Here is a 12,120-nt window from a genome sequence, read left to right on the forward strand (position 1 = left end):
GTTGCATTTCACTCTACAGGGTGCATTAGTTTTAGATAGTTATAGAGATTATGGTTAAAATTGATATTTTACTCTCTGAGTCGAACGCTCACTCCTGTTCAAAAATTTTTTCAGGCCACAGGAGGATATTTTTGAAGTTAACCTGCTTTCTCCCTCGCAGGTCGATTATTAATGTTTGTATAACTTGTTAAATCTTAGAATTTCCGCATGTGTTAGAAATGTTTATTTGATTTGGGTCTGTAAACTAAATTTATCATTTTGGACCTGTAAACTTAATATTCTATGTATGTTTGATGGATTGGATGAGGGAGCTGAGCTCCCATTTATTTTTATGCTGATGAGTATGTGGAGGGTGAGCTGAGCTCCCCAGTTGAGTGTTTATTGTGTTTACAGGTCGGGTGAGTCGAAAACTCCCCGTTGGAAAGTCCATTTTATGGCCGGACTCTGTCCGTTTGGTTTCTTGAATTTGGGCCCAAATGGGCCTTAGAGTTGGGTTAATGAACAGTTAGGCTTACTACGGGCCTCGGGGGCTTTAGGCTGGCCCAGGTCCTAGTGCCGGTCCGGCCCATAGGTTGGGTCGTGACAGATGTGGTATCAGAGCTTAGGCTCCAGATTCTTAGGGAATGTTCATCTAAAGTGTTGGGAAGAGTCTACTAGGAGTCACATGCGGAAAATAGGTTCCACATTCGTATTGCATTGTCGTCTTTGCTTCTAGTTTCTGCTTCATATATTGTGTGTAAATATGAGTCTATAGAGCTGTGTAATGAGTAATTTTGAATTTTGTGGGCTAATGTTGCTGAATTTCAGGAAAATGCGTAGAAGCAGGAGAGCTGCCACTGCACCAGAGCCAGATGTGCCTGACGAGGTGTCAGCACAGGATGAGGCGCCTGCCCCGAGGAGGCGGGGTAGGAGGCCTAGAGCTGCTCAAGTAGAAGAGCAGCTACCCCCAGTACAGGATCAGTCCTTTACGGCACAGGGTCCCATGGACCTCATGGCAGCTACTCTAGCTGGTCTGCAGAGAACCATAAACATGATGGCGCAGTATATGATCCACCCTCCACAGCAGCAGCAGTCCACCGCACCAAGAGAGGAATCTTACAAACAGATCATAAATTTCAAGAAGTTGGTGCCTGGTACTTATGATGTGTCAGACGATGCATATCGGTTTTTGGATTCTCGCATGTGCAGCAGAAATGTAATTCTGATTGGTGATAGAAGATTGATAGAGTGTATGCAGCATGTCATGGGGCCTATGCCTAGACAATGGATGAATGACTACGTGTTACCCCGGATGGAGGGTTTGACATGGGCTCAGTTTGTGGAACTTTTTATCAATCGGTTTGTGCCAGAAAGCTTCAGAGATCAGAAGCAGTGGGCCTTTGAGGCCTTAAGACAGAATGGCAGGTCTGTAGACGAATATGCTACGAAATTTCTGGAATTGAGCAGATATGCCCCTGCAGCAGTAGCTGCAGAAACTATGAAGGTGAAGAGATTCCTAAGGGGGCTTGACAGGAGGTATGCGAACCTAGCCATGATGTCTGATCAGTCTTTTGACGTGGTAGTTGATCGAGCTAGACAGATAGAGATCAGCTATGCTGCGGATGACAGCGGGAGAGCCAAGAAAAACAGAGCAGAGGGTTCCTCAGGTGTCCCTTCCATGGGTACTCCAGACAGTGGTGGCCAGAATAATTACAGAGGAAGAAGTAGGAACAAGAAGAGTGGTTTTAGACACAGACCACGAGGATCTGCACTGTGGTACGGATCCAAAGCCGTCACAGCCTGGGTACAGCAGCCTGGTGCAGTTCAGGATCCTCTTTGGCACCGTGTGCACAGTGTGGAAGAGGACATTCAGGACCTTGTTTGATGGGATCAGGAGTATGCTTCAGGTGTGGCCAACTAGGTCACTTTGCTAGAGAATGCCCCGTTTTCAGTGAGCCACAGATGGGGTCACAGGGTTCTATTGCAAATGTTCCTCGCCAGTTGTATCCGGGTACTTCCAACATGGCAGCGATACCAAATGTACAGGCGAGGACAAGGGGGACGTGGATTTGGAGGCGGATCAGAGGTAGAGGTCGATGTCGTGGTTACGCCACTCAGGGTAGGGGTCAAGCTCGGGTTTTCACCCTGACCCACCAGGATGCTCAGGCTTCCAATGCAGTTGTGGCAGGTATTCTTCTGGTCTGTTCTTATGAGGCTTGTGTTTTGATAGATCCGGGTGCTACGCACTCATTTGTCTCCCCTGTGTTTGCCATGAGGTTGGGTAGAAACCCTACAACTTTAGAGTGCCCTTTGTCAGTAGCTACCCCACTTAGCGACAACATAGATGTAGATATGATTTTTCCAGGTAGCCCAGTAGTAGTGGATGGAAAGATCCTCCCAGCAGACTTGGTTCCTCTACCAGTAATGGATTTTGATGTAATCCTGGGGATGGATTGGTTGTCAACTCACTATGCCACTTTAGACTGCAGGAACAAAAAGGTGTATTTCCACATACCTAGTGTGGAATAGTTTAGCTTTGATGGTGACAGGAGCGTGGCTCCATATAATTTGGTGTCAGCAATTAGTGCTAGAAAAATGTTGAGGCGTGGATGCCAAGGGTATTTGGCATTGGTGAGAGATACATCTGTAGAAGGTGTCAGCATGGAAAATGTTCCTGTTGTCAGAGAATTTATGGATGTCTTCCTGCAGGAGCTTCGTGGTTGCCACCAGGAAGGGAAATAGAGTTTTGTATTGATGTTGTGCCGGGTACAAATCCCATATCCATGCCACCTTACAGGATGGCACCAGCAGAATTGAAAGAGCTAAAGGAGCAACTACAGGAGCTTTTGGACAAGGGTTTTATACGTCCGAGCACTTCACCTTGGGGCGCTCCTGTTCTATTTGTGAGAAAGAAGGATGGGTCATTGAGGTTGTGTATCGACTACAGACAGCTGAACAAGGTGACTGTGAAGAACAAGTATCCACTTCCTTGGATCGATGATTTGTTTGATCAGCTCCAAGGAGCTAGATTCTTTTCCAAGATAGACCTGCGATCAGGCTACCATCAGTTGAGAATCAGGAATGAGGACGTGTCCAAAACGGCTTTCAGGACAAGATATGGTCATTATGAGTTCTTGGTGATGTCTTTTGGACTCACTAATGCACCAGCAGCCTTCATGGACTTGATGAACAGGGTGTTCAAGCCATTTTTGGACCGTTTTGTCATCGTATTCATAGATGACATTTTGGTGTACTCTCGGACCGAGGAAGAACACGTGTGGCACTTGAGGATGGTGTTGCAGACGTTGAGGGAGCACCAGCTATATGCCAAATTTTCAAAATGTGAATTTTGGCTAGAAAGCATCTCATTCTTGGGACACGTGGTTTCTAGTGACGGCATTCAAGTGGATCCCAAGAAAATTGAAGCTGTAACTGATTGGCTTAGGCCTACAACAGTCACTGAGGTGCGAAGTTTTCTGGGTTTAGCTGGCTACTATAGGCGTTTTGTACAAGATTTCTCCAGGATAGCGGCTCCCCTAACTAAGTTGACCAGGAAGAATGTTCCATTCATTTGGACAGATGACTGTGAGGTGAGTTTCCAGAAGCTTAAGGAGTGTCTAACCACTGCCCCTGTGTTGACACTACCTGTGAGTGGTGAAGGATACACCATGTATTGTGACGCCTCCAGAGTTGGCCTAGGGTGTGTTTTGATGCAGAATGGAAAGGTAGTGGCTTATGCTTCAAGGCAGCTGAAGAGGCATGAGCAGAACTACCCCACCCATGATTTGGAAATGGCGGCTGTAGTCTTTGCACTTAAAATCTGGAGACACTACCTGTATGGTGAAGTGTGCGAGATATACACCGACCACAAGAGTTTAAAGTACATCTTCCAACAGAGGGATTTAAACTTGAGACAGAGGAGATGGATGGAGCTTCTGAAAGACTATGATTGCACCATCCAGTACCACCCTGGGAAGGCCAATGTTGTAGCAGATGCCTTGAGCAGAAAATCTTCTGGCAGTTTGGCGCACATTTCAGTAGAGAAGAGACCATTGATTCAGGAGGTACATGAGTTGATGGATCAAGGTTTAATCCTAGATCTTTCAGATGAGGGGGTATTGTTGGCTCACTTTTCAGTGAGGCCAGACTTGAGGGACAGAGTTAGAGTTTCCCAGCACAGAGACCAACAATTGATGAAGATTATAGAAAGAGTACAGCAAGGTGAAGGTGGTGAGTTTGGATTTGCCAATGATGGCGCCCTAGTGCAAGGTTCTAGGATATGTGTGCCCGATGTGGACAACCTCAGGAATGAAATCATGCGAGAGGCACACTACACACTGTACAGTGTCCACCCAGGTTCCACCAAGATGTACCATGATGTGAAAGATAGCTATTGGTGGAATGGCATGAAGAGAGACATAGCAGACTTTGTGTCCAAGTGCTTGACTTGTCAGAAGGTGAAGTTTGAACACCAGAGACCGTCAGGAAAGCTGCAAGAGCTCCCTATCCCAGAATGGAAGTGGGAAATGATCACTATGGATTTTGTGACTGGGTTGCCTCGTACCACGCGAGGATATGATTCGATATGGGTAATTGTAGACCACTTGACCAAATCAGCTCACTTCTTACCTGTGAAGACTACATATTACGTACAGCGTATGCCCGGCTCTACATTCGAGAAATAGTCGATTGCATGGAGTTTGGCTTCCATAATATCGGCAGAGGGCCTGATTCACTTCTCGGTTTTGGAGAAAGTTGCAGGAGGCACTTGGCACACTGATTGAACTTGATGCGGCTTTCCACCCTCGAGACGACGACGGTCAAAGGACAATCCAAACACTGGAAGACATGCTTCGCATGAGTGTCTTGGATTTTGGAGGTCAATGGGATGAGCAGCTAGCTTTGGTGGAGTTTGCCTACAACAACAGTTATCACTCCAGCATAGGGATGGCACCCTATGAGGCACTATATGGAACAAAGTGTAGGTCTCCTCTGTGTTGGACAGAAATGGGGGAAGCGAAGGTGCATAATGTAGACCTAGTGCAGTACACTTTACAGGTAGTTCCTTTAATCGAGAACGGCGAGGACGACTTTGATGAGCGGAAGAGTTATGCACGGACCCAGACGGAGGATGTGGAGTTTGCGATGGCGACTATGTATTCCTGAAGGTTTCTCCAATGAAGGGAGTCATGAGATTTGGAAAGAAGGGCAAGTTGGCACCTCGGTATATCGGACCTTTTGAGGTTACTGATAGAGTTGGAGCAGTTGCCTACCGGTTGGAGCTACCACCCAACCTTTCTCATGTTCATCCCGTATTTCACATCTCCATGCTCAGGAAATACATTTCAGATCCTTCTCATGTACTGCAGCCGGATGTGATAGAGCTAAAGGAGAACTTGACATTTGAGGAGCAGCCTGTAGCCATAGTGGATTACCAAGTGAGACAGCTGAGATCCAAACAGATCCCTATGGTTAAGGTTTTGTGGAGGAGTCAGTCAGTGGAAGAGTGCACCTGGGAGTCAGAACGGGACATGCGTAGCAAGTATCCTTATCTGTTCAATGTATAATCATGTGCTTTATTCTGCCTTGTGTAAAATTCGAGGACGAATTTTCTGTAAGGGGGGAAGAATGTAACACCCCAAAATTTTAAATTTTATGAGCATTTTTGGTATTTTAATTTTATTTAAATTTTAGAAATTTTTTTGAGATTTTTCGGATTTTAAAAATCGGGCTCGATTTTCCAAAAATATAAACTTTGATGATTTTTAAAAATTAATTTAAAGACCACGTGGCAAAACTAAAAATATATTTGGAGTCTATGTATTTTTCTGAGTTTTCTGGAATTTTTTCGGAATTTTTGGACCTCGTTTTCGGTCCCGAGGCAGAGTAAAAATTCAAAATTTTGTATTCTGAATCGAACCGGCCGAATCGAACCGGACCGGATCGGACCGGTCGAATCGGACCGGCCTTTTCCTTCTTCCCTTTTTCTTCCCCGCGCGCGTCGTTCCCTCTCCCTTTTCTCTCTCTTTTCTCTCTCCTCCCTCCCCTGCCGCCGGCCAGCCACCTCCCCCTGCCACCCCAGCCAGCCGGCCGCCGCCCAGAACGGCCGGAAAACGCGCGCGATCTCCCTCCCTCGCGCGCGCGGCGTTTCGGCTTCCCCGGCCAAATCCGGCCGATCCGGCCACCAATTGGACCGGGTCTTGTGTCTAAAATCATCTACTCGGCGAGAGCTTTCCATAGACACCAAGAACGCCGAAATCCATCGAGCGGTTTGTCCGATTTTTGCTCGGGAAGATTTTAGCCCATTTCGACTTTTGGGCTAGATTTCTCGAAAACCGTGAATCCCACGAGAAAACCGAGGCTACCAGCGCGCTCCACTCGTCGAGAGCTTCGCGGCGACATAAATTTCAAATTTTTCCGACACCGTTTTTCGGTGGGTCCCACGAAACTTCGCAGTGTTTTTCCGAGCATTAAATGAGCTTAGAAAATTCTGAAAAATTTATGTACTAACCCCCGTGTTATGGGCTTCGTGTAGGTATCCTCAATTCGCGGAAATTCGACAGTTGACCGGGTCTGCAAATTTCGGGCCAGACAGACCCGTTACCGGAAAAGTCTCCGAATTGGACCGAGGTTTTGGCTAGCCCCCCATTGTCAGACGTCCCGAGCGCGTTCCCGAAGTCGGAATCGGCAAAGGTAAACCCGAACCTTGCTTTTTCATAATTTTCTAGTGCTTAAATAGGATTAAAAATCCATAAAATATTCGTGGTAGCTTAGAAAATTATGATTCTTTTTGCAATAGCTTAGTAATATTGCTGAGGACCGCGGGGCAAAGTTTTAGAATTTTTGGAGCTTATTTGGGCAGTTTTTGCAAAAATGGTCAATTATAGGGATTAAATTGAAATTTTACATATTGTGATGGATGATTGATTTGATGGGCCCAGGAGGGGCTGTGTGATGTGATTAAGTTGTGGACATGTGGATTGTGAATATAGAAGTGTGTTTTGAGCCCTTTTGCAGGTTGGGTAGGTCCTAGGTATAGGGAAGACTCTGCTGGATTTTCGGCACGACTTAGGACGTATTGGTCTTTTTCTTGATTTGTATTGAGTCATTTGTATTAAATAATTGTAATATAATTGTCAGGTGAGCCGGGACAGCCTTCTTCCTCCGCCCAGCCGCCACAGTGATTGTCATAAAGTCTGTGAGTAAAATATTAATTTTAATTGTAATTTCACTATTATTATATGTTCAAGCATGCTCATGCATCACTTATATGCATATATTTATGTAGTTAAACTCTAGGCACGATTTATGTTGCATTTATAACTGTTAACGTGCCATGAATGTTGTTGTGGTAATTTGGAGCAGTGTGCGTGCGTTGGTGTGCGTGTGATGTGGTGTGGACTATGGATAGGACGGGTAGTCACGGCTTGAGTTCTTCGCTGGGACCCGATCCTTCGAGGGGTAGTCACGGCTTGAGTTCTTCGCTGGGACCCTCGATTTGGTTTATTAAGCGAAAGTCCGGCTTGAATTCTTCGCTGGCACCAGGTTGGATTTAAGAGGGCTGTATAGGGGATCAGCTCCCATATATTATTATTGATGTTACAGGGTGTGTGAGTGCTCCAAATTACCTTTTTGATGTTATGATGTGAAAATGATGTGGATGTTGCATTTCACTCTACAGGGTGCATTAGTTTTAGATAGTTATAGAAATTATGGTTAAAATTGATATTTTACTCTCTGAGTCGAACGCTCACTCCTGTTCAAAAATTTTTCCAGGCCACAGGAGGATATTTTTGAAGTTAACCTGCTTTCTCCCTCGCAGGTCGATTATTAATGTTTGTATAACTTGTTAAATCTTAGAATTTCCGCATGTGTTAGAAATGTTTATTTGATTTGGGTCTGTAAACTAAATTTATTATTTTGGACCTGTAAACTTAATATTCTATGTATGTTTGATGGATTGGATGAGGGAGCTGAGCTCCCATTTATTTTTATACTGATGAGTATGTAGAGGGTGAGCTGAGCTCCCCAGTTGAGTGTTTATTGTGTTTACAGGTCGGGTGAGTCGAAAACTCCCTGTTGGAAAGTCCATTTTATGGCCGGACTCTGTCCGTTTGGTTTCTTGAATTTGGGCCCAAATGGGTCTTAGAGTTGGGTTAATGAACAGTTAGGCTTACTACGGGCCTCGGGGGCTTTAGGCTGGCCCAGGTCCTAGTGCCGGTCCGGGCCATAGGTTGGGTCGTGACATTAACTTGCTGGCTTATTAATTATTTTATAAATAAAATTACTTAACTAGTGGCTATTGATAAGAAGAAATAGAAAAATGGAAAGTATTTGATGGCAAACAGTATAGCTAAATGTGTTTAATATATCCTTTTTTTAAGAAACAAATAAAATAAGGTAGTTTTATATGTAAAATAGTTGACAAGTTAGTAAGTTGATATGAAAATATTTAATTTTTTATCATAATGACTTTTATAAAAACAAATTAAAATTCAATAAATTTTATAAAAGAAATTAAATTTCAATAACTTTTACGAAATACTCATAAAATTGAGTAATCTCATGTAATATTTACCCTAGATAATGATAATAATGTGAATATATATGTGGTAAAGTTTATTGGTGCATTTTATTCCTTCTCTCCATTTTTATTTATTATATTTATTTTTTTGTTAAAAATTACTTGTCACATTTAAAATACTAAAAAGTATTTTTTTTTAATTTTATCATTAATCTCTACTAAATATAATAAATATTTATATATAAAATAATTAAGTGAAATAAAAGATAATTTAATTAATTATTAGTATGATTTTATAAAAATAAAATTATTCAATATCTTTTAACTTAATTATCATGTAAAATATAAATGCCAAAAAGGGATGAAATATTAACAATCAATTGATTGGTCTGCAAGCAAGCGGCGATGATTTAGGCTTTCTTGTATCGTATCCTTTTCACATTAATAGACAACTAGCCGTCAAAGTTGATTCACTAGCTCTTAAGGGGCATGCAATAATAGAGTAGAAGTAGAATTGAGCTTCTTTTCCTCTATATGTTTCTTGTTTTTTCTGTCATATACGTCAAGATGTGCTAATCATCATGCTTTTTTTTTTAAAAGAATATCACCTACCATCTCAAAAAGATAAATTCTTTAAATAAAAAACAAAAAAATTATATATCATCTTGAAATATTTCATATATAATTTATTTTTCTATATTTGATAAAATTTTAATTTTTTATTTAATATTTTGTTTTTAATTTTCATAAAAGGGGGACGCAATTTAAAAGGATAACTAATAAACATTCGGTTTTAAATTTTTATCAAATCAAAATCAATCAAATTTCCTTTTAAAATTAATTGACATTCAAATTGAATTAATTTAAGGAAAATTTATTATTTAATCTATGGGTTTTGATTGATATTATAACTTGGTCCCTATATTTTGAAAATCAAACGATTTAGTCCATCACGTATATTTTCATCAAAATAAAATATTTTTCCATCTAATATTGCTGTTAGTTTAAGTGAAAAGATAAATATATCATTTATTTAATTAAGAAAAATCTACTATTTGAACTCTGAAATTTGATTGATATTATGATTTAGTCTATATATTTTGAAAATATAATGATTTAGTCACTCATTTATATTTTTCTTCAATTAAAATCAATTATTATCAAGTAAATTAATTCTTTCTGTTCTATAAATAAAATTCAAGAAAAAAATTTAATAAAAATAAAGTTAATAAGAAAAAAAGTTATAATAATTTCAACAATTATCAAATACAGGAATTAAGTTATTCAATTTATAAAATATAGAAATCAAGTTGTAATATCAATCAAAATTTGAGGACCAAACAAATTTTTCTTAATTGAATAAAAGATATATATATATATCTTTTGACTTAAACTAATGGCAACATTAGACAAAAAGACATATGATTTTGATGGAAGCATAAGCGAGGAATTAAATCATTCAAATTCTAAAATATGGAGACCAAACCATAACATCAATCTAAATCCAGAAACCAAATAATAAATTACCCTTAATTTAACCCTAAATTTAATGTGATAGATTTTGAAATTTTTGAGAGAGGAAAGCTTTTTGCAAATCCAAATGAGAAAGGAACAATCCATTGCATTTCCTCCTTTCTCCATTTTCTATTCAATAAATCAATAGTTTCTAAATTTTATTTACATATTTTCACTCTCATTTGTTCATATAATCATTGAATGAATAAATTATGAGTAATGATAAAATATCAAATTAAGGAAATAAAATATTGTTGTAGATGGCCTTTTTCAAAGGCTAACACATGAAAGTTTCATCCCATTCCCATTAATCACCTATTCCGTGATTTTTAGAAAATAAGGAAGTTCCATGTCTTGTGATGAAGTTGGACTGTTATCAGTGTTCTGGCATGTAACATGCTATCTATTTATACATTCACTTAATTTCTTATTCAATTTTCATGGGATTTTTGCTATGCCTTATTTTTAGATAAAAGTTTATGATAAATTGACTTGACCCATGTATTTAAATTGAAGGCTTATACATGTTCATATATGGGATCCTTTTTCTATACCAGCATTGTGGATGATTTTTCCTAACACACATGTGATTCATTCTTTTGTGGCCCTTGTTAACACTCCGTTTCTTTCAAAATCAAATCCATTACAAGTGATAATGGATTAAAATTTTATAAATTCTATGTTTCTAAAAGGATCATTCATTAAATTACGTGTATAGAGAAGACCTTTAAGTAAAATGCTGTGATTGAAATAAAATAAAATACCGATACATTGTAAATGTGGTTAAAATACTTAATTTTTTCAGTAAATCTTCCTAAAATTTTTTGGTCTTATGCAGTTTCTCATTCTATCTATTTGATCAATCGATTACCACCCCTCTTCTTCAAAATAAGTCACCTTATGAAATACTTCATCACACCATTATTGATTTTGATAATCTCAGAGTTTTTGGCCCCCTATGTTTTGCCTTCACCTTAAACACTAACAGATCCAAATTTGATCCTAGATCAAGAAAGTGTATTTTCCTTGGTTTTAAAAATGGCACAAAAGGATAAATTCTCTATGACAATTTCTTATGAAATTTTATCTTCAAAAATGTTGTCTTTCATGAGTCAAATTTTCCTTTCCACATTTCTGATACTTACACAGATATCCATTCTCCTATTTCCTTGCCTCAAAACAGTACTTTCTCAGATTTTGATCTTCCCATTCTTGGTGATTCATCTCATCCATTTGCACCTTCTTCTCATCCTCTATCTTCAATTACTTCTCGCTCTAATACCATAACAAGAAATGAATTGGAATTGGAAATTTGATCTATTGATTGAAGAAGAGAGAGACTTTATACAACAGTCTATACAAGGGGGAAAAAGGAGCGGGAAGCTGATAAACTCAATCAACAAAAAAACAGAGAAAAGCAATGTGTTTAACAAACTGAAGCTAGCTAAGCTAACTAACTAAACTAGATAGCTAATTACAAAAACTAGTTAACTAATTTGAATAAATAGCTTATCTAATTTTGTGAATGCTCTATTTGTTGTAATAAGGGGAGCATATACTAAGAGCATTAAAAAATATTACTTTTTTAGGTATAAAATTTTAAAATTTTCTTGTTTATTTATAGAAATTGCGTCACAATGTGTTTTGAGGTCACCAGACAATTCTAATTGAAGTGAAAAGGTGTAGAGTTGCCTTGCCTCTCTAATTTTTGAGGAAAAATAAAGAAAACCTTTTGTTTTTGAAATTTTTTTTTGGATTTAAAATAGAAAGAAAATAATCTACTTTTATTTCACAGATTCAGAGTTTGGGGTCCGTATATATATGGGGAAGATGTTAAGCACCCCACATCGTTCTTAAAAAGGACAGATAGATATAAAGATGTGCTCAAATAGATTAATGTTAATAATTTGAAATGGAGTTTGATCTATAATATCTATTCCTTGCTTTGATCAGAAAGAAAAATATAGGAACACTTGAATGTCTTACTCTTAGAGTAAGTCAAATACACAAGTGAAACGTCCTAGAAGTGAATTTTGACTCTATTTATTATTATTATTTTTTTTATTTTTGAAAACTTTTTATTTTGAAAGAGGCTTCTAGAT

At 39.0% G+C, this 12,120-nt stretch overlaps 1 long non-coding RNA gene across 1 annotated transcript; it reads left to right on the top strand.

The window, feature by feature from the left end:
- Positions 1-6,131: 6,131 nt before the first annotated feature.
- LOC131169532 (uncharacterized) lies at positions 6,132-7,248 on the top strand. The gene is made up of 3 exons (XR_009140468.1): positions 6,132-6,412; positions 6,515-6,672; positions 7,120-7,248. It is a non-coding gene; the product is annotated as an uncharacterized LOC131169532 (long non-coding RNA).
- Positions 7,249-12,120: the final 4,872 nt, after the last annotated feature.

The sequence above is a fragment of the Hevea brasiliensis genome, chromosome 10, assembly GCF_030052815.1.
Source record: "Hevea brasiliensis isolate MT/VB/25A 57/8 chromosome 10, ASM3005281v1, whole genome shotgun sequence".
Lineage (NCBI taxonomy): Eukaryota > Viridiplantae > Streptophyta > Magnoliopsida > Malpighiales > Euphorbiaceae > Hevea > Hevea brasiliensis.